The following is a 12,010-nucleotide window of genomic DNA, read 5'->3' on the forward strand; positions in this document are numbered from 1 at the left end:
CGCTCCCCCTTCCTTTTCTCTGGATTTTATTTTTGCTTTACATATATTTTTAATTGACACATAATAATTGTACATATTTGTGGGGTTCTGTTTCTGTAATTCCTTCCTTCCTCTCTGGTGCTTAGGGAGGTGCCCCATAAGTGTCTTCAGTGAGGGAGTGACTGCATCGCCCCACGCTCTGCTCATCTCCCCACCCCTCAGAGCAGGTTTTACACTTTCAGGTGTGAGGAAAAAGCATTTTGAGAATTGTTATGTGTTCCATTGTGTATCCCCGCCCCCCAGTCATCTGTTGAAGTCCTAACCCCCAGGACCTCAGAATGTGACTCTAATAAGCCCCCCTTATCTTTGGGGGATACATTCCATGACCCCCAATGGATGCCTGAAACTGAGGATAGTACCCAATCCTACACAGCCTGTGCTTTTTCCCATACACATGTAGCTATGGTAAAGTTTATATATTTGGCACAGTAAGAGATTAACAACAGTAACTAATAATAAAATTAGTGGGGTGTGGTAGTGCATGCCTATTGTTTCAGCTACTTGGGAGGCTGAGGCAGGAGGATCACTTGAGCCAAGGAGGTAGAGACCAGCCTGGGCAACAAAGTGAGATGTTGTGTGTAAAAAAAAATAAAAATTCAGAAAAGGTAAATAAACTAGAATGATTATGATAATATACTGTAATAAAAGTTATATGAATATGGTCTCTCTGTCCTGTGAAATATCTTAATAAAAATAACTACAGTGGACCGTGGGTAACTGAAACTGCAGGTGAGGAGGGCTATGATATTTGGAGATAGGGTCTTTCAAGAGGTAATTAAGGTTAAGTAAGTTTATTGGGGTGGGCCCTGATCCAGTAGGACTGGTATCCTTATAAGAAGAGGGGATTAGGACACAGAGACACCCAGAGGGAGGACCATGTGAGGACAGCGGGAGGAGAGGACTATCTGGTAGCCATGGAGGGAGGCCTGAGGGTGAACCAGTGCTATCTACACCTTGATCTTGGACTTCCACATCAATGAAAGAAATAAAGGCCTGTTGTTTGAGCTACTCAGTTTGCAGTGCTGTGTTAGGCAGCTCTAGGAGATGGCTAGAAGAGCTGATTAAAGGCGCGATGGCTCAAGCCTGTAGTCCCAGCACTTTGGGAGGCCGAGACGGGCGGATCACGAGGTCAGGAGATCGAGACCATCCTGGCTAACACGGTGAAACCCCGTCTCTACTAAAAAAATACAAAAAACTAGCCGGGCGCGGTAGCAGGCGCCTGTAGTCCCAACTGCTCGGGAGGCTGAGGCAGGAGAATGGCGTAAACCCGGGAGGTGGAGCTTGCAGTGAGCTGAGATCCGGCCACTGCACTCCAGCCTGGGCGGTAGAGCGAGACTCCGTCTCAAAAAAAAAAAAAAAAAAAAAAAAAAAAAAAAAAAAAAAAAAAGCACATTCCTGCCGCTCCATAGAACTGAATTCCTAAGTCTGCACTGGGGCCCAGAAATCTGCAGGACAGGACCCTGCTCTAAGGTTCTTAGAATCCACACTGAGAAACACTAATTCCAGTTTAGTCTCGCAACAGCAAAGAAGTGAGGAGAGAACAGGGTTTCTCAAACTTCATTTCACTGTACCCCCAAGAAGGAGCCTTTTAAAGACTTTTTTTCCCCCTCATTGTCACCATGACCATGCAGCTTCCACAGCACAGACACACTGTGTATCTGTTTATGTGCCAGGTCCTTCAGAGGGCTGCAAGCCACTGTGATGCCTTTAGCCCCCAAAAATGAATTCTCACCCCTTGGGGAGGCATGTCATTCACATTGAGAATGCACAAAATAGAAGAAGAATTGCTGTCCACTTTTTTTGTATGCATATGTACACATATGCACACACACATATACACACACAAATCTCCATTGAGACATAGAACATATCATTATGCACTTCACAAGGAAAGTGCTGCTTGAAAGAATCCCAACCACAGCAGAGAAGTCGGGAAACTGTTACAGGATGGAGATGTGTCAGCCATGGAATTACAACTAGCAGCATGGCCTATTGCAGATGGAGCTGCAGGGGAAACTGGTGGATTTGGGGGTTCCCAGAGTTGGGCCCTGAGCTAGTCTGATGCTTCTTAGGCTCTCTGTCTGTGCAGGGGATCCTAGTGTTCTTCTGCAAGCTTTCTGTGAGGTTAGAATGAAGGAGCAGTGGACTTTGCATGTGCCCTCGAGGGGTCATTACTGCAATTGTAATTTCATCCTTACAGGGTGAGATCCAGGCTGGATTTGGGGTTGGTCACTCACTATGTATCCTGAGGCAGTGAGTTACTTAAGTCTGGGGTGAAGCCAATCACCTTATATATTGTGTCACTTGGGGTCCTTGGATTCCTCCTGGCTTATTCATTAATGGAAACCTGCTTTGGGCTTGTGGGAAGGGCAGTTTGTTGTCTTCTTGCCTGTGGGGGAAAGGTCAGTGTCTGCTTGGGGAATTTTCCATGGGCGGCAGGAGTGGCTTCAAGGCTCTCACCTGGTGAGGCTCTTTAGGGACCTGCAGGTTTCCTGTTGCCTTCTGTGAAGGAAAGCAGAGAGTTGGACTGGAACGAGAGTGTGGGCTCTGAAAGATGAAGAAATGTTCTTGATGTCATACATTCAAGGTCAAATTGGGACTTATTTTTACCAACACTCAGCTGCCATGATGAAATAGGGGGCTGTAGCACATGTACAGTGGCCATCACTGATGGCTTCACCCTTTTGGCCTCCCATAGGGCCTAGAACATAGACAGACCTCTGGTAACCACCAATCTACTATCTTCATGAGATCCAGGAAGAGTAGGAGGGAGGTGGAATGAAGAAAGATTCATTAGTGTGTAAAAAATACAGTAGTTAGATGAAATAATACCAAGTGTTCCATAAATCAGAAGGGTGACTGTAGTTAATGATGATCTATTATATATTTCAAAGTAGCTAAGAGAGAGGAATTGGAATGTTGCCAGTATAAAGAAAAGCTGAATATGTCAGGTGATGGATGCACTTTTCATGCACTGACAAGGAAGGTTAATTCGTAAATCTTAGTGCCAAGAAAAACAGAATCACTCCCAATGTATGAAGCGGACTGTCTTGTGCGCCTGGATTTGCAGTCTTGGGAGAATCACTACAGGGCCTAGCAGAACCTGAGCTTGGCCCATTGCTTGATGCTCCTGCCCAAGGGTGGAGCACATTCTCCCACCTTTGCTGGGCTGAAACTACACTCAGGAGCGATATCTAGTCTAGGTTGACAGCCTCAGAGGCTACCCAGTCATTCACACACACATGCACACACACACAAATGCACACATACACATACACACACACACATGTACATATACAGCTGACCCTTGAGCAATACAAGTTCTAACTGCTCGGGTTCTTGATACAAAATTATATACCTCTGCCACCCCTGAGACAGCGAGACCAAGCCATCTCCTCCCTCCTCCTCCTCAGCCACTGAACATGAAGACCACAAGGATGAAGACCTTTATGATGATCCACTTCCCCTCAGTGAAGAGGAACTACATTTTTTCTTCCTTATGATTTTAATCACATTTTATTTTCTCTAGCCTACTGTATTGTAGGAACACAGCTAATAATACGCATAACATACAAAATATGTGTTAATTGACTGCTTATGGTATTGGTAAGGCTTCCAGTCAACAAGAGGCTGTTAGCTAAGTTTTGGGGGAGTCCAAAGCTATGCAGGATTTTTGACTGCATTGGGGGCCAGTGCCCCAACCCCCAGTTGGTTGTGGGTGTTTGTATTTGTATGTACATATGAAATTACTTTCTAGTTGAAGGCCAACATTCCTGGCTTCTCAGATCACCTTGCTGAGGTTTCCTCCTAAGTGACGGGAGCAAGCTACTTTGATCTCTTCATACAACACAAAACTGTTGGGGTCCGTGCCAGGTGTGGTGGAGAATGAAAGAACACACAAAAGACAAAGACACACAGAGAACATGGCGGCCGCGCTCAGAGCCTCTGCCTCACTTTATTATACTCCATAAACCCCACATCAGCAGAAAGAATGCAATGCAAAACAAACTTTCTTTTCCCACATGTAACCTTCTACTCAGTTCCTTGTTTCTATGCTCTTCCTTATCTGCCCACCTTCTTGGTGCCTATGGGAGTTCATTAAAAGTTCAATTGGAGATACTGTCCTTGAGCCCTATCTATTCTCAGCATACTGTTTTCAAAGGCCCCTGCATTTCCCCCTTTTTGTTTTTGTTTTGCCTCAATCCTAAAAAGGTAGCCCATATGTGTTCCTGTGTTTTCTTTTGTTTTTGGAGGCGACGGAGGGAGCATCGAATCACCAAAAGAAGTAGACCCAATCCAAGTGGCCAAAGCAATATACTTCCAGAGATTGTAGAAATCCATGTTTTCATCTGGGTCCATGGGTTAAAGGCAGCAAGGTGCTGACCCAGCTTCTGCAGGGTTACGGTTCCAGACAACACATGTAATTGTTGTCGAAATGCTTTGGAAATGTTCTGAATGAGCTCTTGGATGTCCAAACTAATATTTTTATGGCCTACTAATAATTTTCAGATTACAGTCCAATTTTGAGAGATGTTAAAAGGTACAGGCATTACACAAAATTGAGTGGAGTTCCAATCACATTGTAATGTCATCCGAGTACTGAGTACAGTGAGCTGATCTCCAAGCCATGTCAATGCTTGCTCCATGTTGTCCAATCTTTCAGCAAGTTGAGAGTCAATGTTTCGTTGTTGAAGCCATAACCGGTGAGATTGTTCGTGCCATTGCTGCATAAATTCAGCATTTTGTATGCTTTGATGAAGAGCGAGTCCTGCTACGGTCACAGTGGAGGCGATGGCAACAAGACTCATCACCGAGGCAATTATAAGTCCAAGGGCACGGCGGGTTCACTAAAGAGAAGTCCAAATATAAGTTTCAAGAGGTGATGCCCCCCATGGTCGCGTAAGGTTAACAGGTAGCCAAATTTCCTTACGAGCCTTGAGGATATAAATATCCCCAGTAAAGTTGTGCCACCAGGAATGATTGAGGCAAGACAAAAATGTACACATATCTGTACAATTAACAATCCCCATATCATTGTCCCATGTCAAATTCCCTGCTAATAATAGGTAGGGCTTACGGACACAAGCAATAATATATCAGGAGGTATTTTGATATAACTGAATATGAAAGGAGTTAGTTGGGTTAGAAAGATTAAGGGACATATTCCTCACAAAAGTGCTAATGGCATCACCTGCAGCTAACAACTTCCAAAGATGACTCTGTACTTCAGGCCTCCTTCACGCCATACCAAGGTTTCATTACTGTTAGCGGCAATACTTTTATTTACCCAGTGTCATTTCAAAGGTATGTGACTAAATTTTATTTGAAAATCACCGTGCATACTCCAATCAGTTATTTACATTCCATTGTATTCTAATAAAACCCGGGGTTTAGTTCCCTGACATTGTTGTCACTCCAGCACCTCAATATTAGGAGAAACCTCTAGAATAGGACAAAAAAGTAAAGAACTAGGAATAGTTTCATTACTATATACAGTATGATTATATTAAAAGCTTCTAGTTACAATAATAACAGTTTTAGCAGCCACATGACAATGATTATAGCGAACAGCCCAGGCTTCATGCGATTTTCGGAGACAATGAGGACTATTTCCCATACATATTGGAAGTCCTTCCACTCCAAATTGGTATGTGCTGATTATAATTCCTGTTTCCCGTTCTATGTTGTCCTTGTCCATATAGGGGGACGGCATCCAAGTAATGTCATTGGTGAAAACCTTAATTTCCACCTCCTCCCAGGTGACTCCCTGACACAAAGGTGGAAAGGGAATATAATCCAATATTCATACAAAGCCTCACTAAGAGAAATAAGTCCCCCACTGAGGCACATCTAACAAAGGAAGAAATGCATGCTGAATCCAGTTTTCTTTTCAACAGGGTTTCAATCATCTTGTAGGAAACCACTCAGGTCCGCTCCCTGTAAGGACAAGAGCATAGCCCCGTCCCTGTTTTAGAATTTGCCCTTGAACATACTTACCTTCTTCATTAGGATACCAAACCTTTAAATTGTCAGCGGGGACTATCACCGAGGGAGGTGAGGAAAGATGGGTTACGACAGCAGAGTCTTGCAATTGTCTCCATTGATTCAAAAAAATTAAGGTAAAAAGAACCTTCAAAATCTGGTTTCTGGGGGGCTCATTTCCCCCTTTTTGTTTTAGTAGTTGAGTTTTTAAAGTTAAATTTGCGCGCTCAATGATGGCTTGACCTTGACTGTTGCCCGGGATACCGGTGATATGTTGAATATTGTATTGCTGTAAGAAAACTTGTAATTTATGAGAGACATAGGCAGGGGCATTATTAGTTTTAAGTATAAGAGGAATGCCCATGATGGCAAAACAAGCTAAGAGAAGTGTAATAACAGAATCAGCTTTCTCAGATGGCAACGGAGCGGCCCATTGAAAATGAGAAAAGGTATCAATGGTATGATGAACATACTTTAATCGTCCAAAAGAAGGGACATCTCATGGATTAACCCCAGGATGGAAGGATGGAATGCTCAAGGAGCACAGGAAAGACAAGCTCGAATAAGAGAACGAGCTTGTTTTGTTCTGCAGCATGTAGGTGGCCGATTAAAAGCGAATCAATCTGAGTATTACCATGAACTAATGGTCCAGGAAATTGAGAATGAGAATGAAGATGAGTGATGAATAAAGCAGCTCAACATTGGCTCAAAGTAGAAGATAACAAGGAAAAGAGTTTTTGAAGAGAAGAAGTAGCACAAAGAGGTAAAGTGGCCTGAGAAATATAAGAAGTAACATAAACGGCGTATTGAGAATCACTAACAATGTTACAACCAGTAGTAGGGAAATCAAGTAAGACCATGAGAATAGCAAACAGTTCTCCCTGTTGCACCGAGGGATAAGGATAAACTGTAACTCGAGATTGATGAACACTCCAATATCCAGCCTTACCATTGCTACTAGCATCAGTAAAAAAGGTAGGACCTTGAACAGGAAATACAGAAATTGGTGAGAAAGGCAACACAGAATGTTGCCTAAAAAATGAAAAGATTGGAGACTTAGGATATTGGGTAGAAAATTGTCCAACAAAAGAAGTGCAAGCAACTTGCCAAGAATCAGAAGTTGCAAGAAGATAAGCGATCTGATTATGAGTGAATTGAGGAATAATTAAGGAAGGATCTCCTCCCCAAAGTTGTCAACAGTGATGCCGTCCTTTGATGATCAGTTCAGCTAAACGATCGATATAAGTAGCCAAGTGTTTAGATATTTTATTGGACAAAAAGATCCATTTTAGTGGTCGACTAGTTTGATGAATCATTCCTGTGGGAGAAGGTAAAGTATGAAATAAACAAAAGGAAGGGCCTTTTGAAGTTGCTCTTCAACAAGCTGGAGTTCCTGTAAAGCCAAAGGAGTTAAATGGCGTGAGTTGTCCAAGTGACTGTCTCCTTCTAGAATAGAAAAAAGATGTTATAACTGATATGTTGGTATTCCTAAAACAGGACGCATCCAATTAATGTCTCCTAGAAGCTTTTGAAAATCATTTAATGTTTTTAAATGATCACGTCAAATTTGAATTTTTTGGGGTCGAATATTTTGTGTTCTTAAGGTATAACCTAAATATTGAATAGGAAAATCCAGTTAAATTTTTTCTGTGGCAATATTAAGTGAGTAGAAAGAAAGCTGAGTTTGTAATGATACAAAAGCATCTTGCTGCTTTTCTCTGGTGGGCGCAGCAAGAAGAATGTCATCCATATAATGATATAAAAAAACAGAAGGATGATGCTTTCGAACAGGATCCAAGGCCCTATGGACAAATTCTTGACACAAGGTAGGGCTATTTAACGTACCTTGAGGTAAAACTTTCCATTGATATCGGGAAAGTGGCTGAAAATTATTAAAAACAGGGACAGAGAAGATCCATACAATGATAAATTAACACAGTTAGAAACTGATTGTTTACAGGATTTAAAGTCCTATGTACAAATTTTTAACATATAGTTGGGCTATTAAGTATACCCTGGGAAGAAGCTTCTGCTGATATTTTTGAATAGGTTGTCCATTATTATATTTAGGAATAATAAAGGCAAACTTTTTACAATCTTGAGGTTGTAATGGAATAGAGCAAAAACAATTTTTGAGATCTATGACCATTAATTTTTAACTTTGTGGGATAAGGGCAGGATTAGGAAGACCGGGCTGTAAACTTTCCCTAGGTTGAATGTAAACATTTATAGTTTTAAGAACAAGACAAAGACGGGAATTCCATGCAGAAGTACGTGGCTTTAGATTCCTCTCGGCCATTTGTTTTTTGACTTACTCTTTTAAAGTCCTAAGTATTTCTTTAGATAATGGCCACTGTTTCACCTAAAGAGGAGTGGTCGTTTTACACTTTAATTATAAAACTTGAGGCTGGTGAACTAGTGGCTATGAGTTTAAAGGATTGTAGCCCATTTTGAACATCATATTTTTGACAGCTGAGGAAATGTGAAGAATGTTTAAAAAAGCACCAAATTGTTATGAAAGATTTTGTCCCCAAAGATTAATATTGATAGGAATAATATAAAAAAACACTTGACCTTGTTGACCTTTAGGACCGACACAGGTTAAAGGTTCTACGTTTTGATAAACCACAGAAGCAGCACCCAAGCCAGTGAGTATAACTGAAACTTATCTTTTTTCCCATTGTATAGGCCACTAATTTAAACAAGTAATAGACATATTCACCCCCATATCAATTAACCCTTTAAAAACTATTTCATTAATATGCAATGAACATAAGTTTTTGGGAAACTAAAGTTTCCCAAAAAACGGTTTTTTCTGTGCTACCAAACCCTCCCTATTGAGAATACGTTCCCCTGCCTCTAGGCATATAAATTGTGAACTTGTACCATAATAAGAATTTTATTAGTAACATCAAGATCAATGATTTCTGAAATCATCATTAACTTCCATATAGCACTGTTGTTTTGACCTAACAAAAGTCCTACATGTCCTTTTGGCAAAGGGCCACACACTCTAATAGCTAATTTATATACTCCTCTATTAGGAGACAAAGTATAAGGCTGAGTAATAGCTAAGTCAGCAGCAGCGCTCTGCTTAGTTGCCGCATAAAGCTGAGAAACTGGGGTAAGGTGTGGGATCCTTAAGGAGGACTTGAATTTATTCCTTAATATTGTAGGCCATTGCTCACTGAATATTGTAGTAGACTTGTATTGTAATTGTTGGGGCCTCAAACCTGTGGGCCCCAACTCCCATTTCCCAGGAGAGGAGACAGTAAATTTCCACTTCTATCAGTTTTGGAACGACATTTATTTGTCCAATGTTGACCTTTATCACAACATTTGTACACCTCTGAAGGCAGCTTTCTGCCTCGAGGGATAAAAGTGTTCAATTTTTATGACATTCTTTTTTGAAATGTCTAGGTTTACCACACTGAAAGCAAATACTTTGTTTGTTATTTCCTTTTAAGGCTTTAGACAAAGCTCCAGCAAATAATTGAGCATTATAAATAGCCCCTCCAACACTAACACAAGTTTTAATATATTTATCTAAATTGGCCCCATTGGCCTTTAACGATTTTAACAATTTTTGACAGTCAGCATAAGCATTTTTAAAAGACAATGTTTGTAACAAAATTTTTGAAGCAAAGCCAGCACTCAAAATTTTCAAGACAGCATCCTGAAGACGGGCTACGAAATCTGGATAGGGTTCATTTGTGCCCTGTAAAATCTTCACAGAGGAAAGGGAAGATTTTCCTGTCATCTCTACCTTATTTCAGGCCCTTAAAAACAAAGTCTTGATTTGAGTAAAGGCAACATCATCTAGACCAGCCTAAGCATTAAGAGTAGCATACTGGCCTGTGCCTGTGAGTTATTCCTCAGTGGGTCCAGGGGGATCACACATAACATTTTTCCTAGCCTGTACATGTGCCTTGTTCATTTACCAGCTGTGCAATTATAACCACTGAGAACGATCAAGAAAAGCCTTCCCCAAAGTCTTCCAGTCTATAGGAATCATCAAATTTTCTGATGAAAAAATATCAAGAAGACCAAGGATAGGGGTCCATAGTTAGAAATGGCAGCTTTCATTTCTTTTAAAAATTTAATTTGTAAGGCATTAAATTGGACATTATTGCCACCATTTGAAAACTGAGCATTAGGCACAAAAGAAGCACAAATAATTAGAAACAGATCCAGCTCCTTAAAAATTTTTTTTAATTAAAAGTATATATAATATATAATAATACTCATATCCCCAAATATAAAGAATCCCAACATATTAATAAGAAAAGGCAAATAACCCAACCAAAAGTAGCAGAACAAAGAAATGACAATAAACCTATATGTCTAACATCATTACTCACTAGGAAATATGTATATTAAAACCAAATTGAGAATCATTACATACACAATACAATGGTTAAAATTTAAAAACACAGAAAATATCAAGAGGTAGTTAATGTGTTAAGCAACTCGAATACTCAACTTCTGTTTGGAGTGTAAATTGGTGGAACCTATGCACCTCTATAACATAACAATTTCCTAGCTGGGGTTATTAATACTATATTAATATTAATAGTTAATATTAATGTGCTTATTTATTGACTATTGAAATACTCATAATATTTTAACAAACAATAAGATATACATATACACTGGTTTTAACATATTAAACAGGTGTTTAGTATAAATTTAAAGTATGTCTGATGTGAACAGGGCTTCAACTTTGCCAAACAAAGGCAAAGATAACGAAGCCGGGGGTTTGGAGGCTCTGGAAAATCCTCTTTTAACAGAGCAGAAGGAAAAGAAACAGAGAAAGCTCGCAAAGGTGAATTAGAAGAATATATCTGTAATATTTGTTGAAGCATTTCCATAATACTCTGCATGTCAGAATTTCCCTTAGAAGAAGGAAGAGCTGGCTTTTTCTCTTCTCCCCCTTTTGCTACCCCCCCATCCTCTGTTATCCTGGCACAAATGGGCTCCATTTCAGATTTTTTTTTTTCCCCAAATCCTCAGATACTTTTCCTCCTGTGGCTACATTACCACACTCTGAATCAGTCTCAAGTAACTCTAATGTCTGAGTGATAGAGTTACACAAGGTCCACAATCTTAGAGGCATAATATCCCCTAACTGGAGAGCTCTAAGCAGAGCTTTTTCTACCTGTAACCATTCTCTCTGATTCAGCTGCACTTTAGTCTGATACTGAAACCAGTAACAATGTTGTTCAACATGGGCAAATAATCGCTTCAAAGTCTTTTTCTTTTACTTCCACTCCTATAGACAGCAACAGTCCTTGAAACAGCCGTAAATATTCTGAGGCCAGAGAGATGGAATTCCCCATAATGAAAGCTTAAGAAGGTTCCCCTTAACAACATCCGGGCCTTACCCGCCCCTAGGGGGTTCCCCTTCTTGTTCTCCCCTACTCACCAGTGCTGACCCTGCTTGCTCCACCACTTGTTGGGGTCCATGCTGGGGGTGGTGGAGAATGAAAGAACACACAAAAGACAAAGACACACAGAGAACATGGCGGCCGCGCTCAGAGCCTCCGCCTCACTTTATTTATACTCCATAAACCCCACGTCAGCAGAAAGAATGCAATGCAAAACAAACTTTCTTTTCCCACATGTAACCTTCTACTCAGTTCCTTGTTTCTATGCTCTTCCTTATCTGCCCGCCTTCTTGGCGCCTACAGGAGTTCATTAAAAGTTCAATTGGAGATACTGTCCTTGAGCCCTATCTATTCTCAGCATACTGTTTTCAAAGGCCCCTGCAAAAACTGCTCTTTTTATCTCAGTGGCTATTTCCTCCTTTTTTCAATCAGCTGCTTTTTAAGCATTCTGCTTCTCTACCCCGTTGCCCTCCATCCCATGCCCTCTGCACTGGCTTGCACATCTTAGCATTTCTGCTTGCCTCTCTAGCACAGCAATCTCTTTCCCATGGGCTTGATTTGTTTACAAAATTATATTTTTATCACTAGCAAATTAGTAGTGC

The 12,010-nt window shown here is 40.7% G+C and overlaps 1 long non-coding RNA gene across 2 annotated transcripts; it reads right to left on the bottom strand.

Moving 5' to 3' along the window:
* Positions 1-3,952: 3,952 nt before the first annotated feature.
* Positions 3,953-11,553, bottom strand: LOC135970321 (uncharacterized). 2 transcript variants are annotated; one of them, XR_012434037.1, is made up of 2 exons: positions 11,447-11,553; positions 3,953-5,806 (listed from the first exon to the last, which is right to left on the bottom strand). It is a non-coding gene; the product is annotated as an uncharacterized lncRNA (long non-coding RNA). The 2 variants fall into 2 exon arrangements; XR_010586023.2 differs by having other exon boundaries at positions 3,953-5,976.
* Positions 11,554-12,010: the final 457 nt, after the last annotated feature.

Source organism: Macaca fascicularis, chromosome 1, assembly GCF_037993035.2.
Source record: "Macaca fascicularis isolate 582-1 chromosome 1, T2T-MFA8v1.1".
In the NCBI taxonomy this organism is placed as follows: domain Eukaryota; kingdom Metazoa; phylum Chordata; class Mammalia; order Primates; family Cercopithecidae; genus Macaca; species Macaca fascicularis.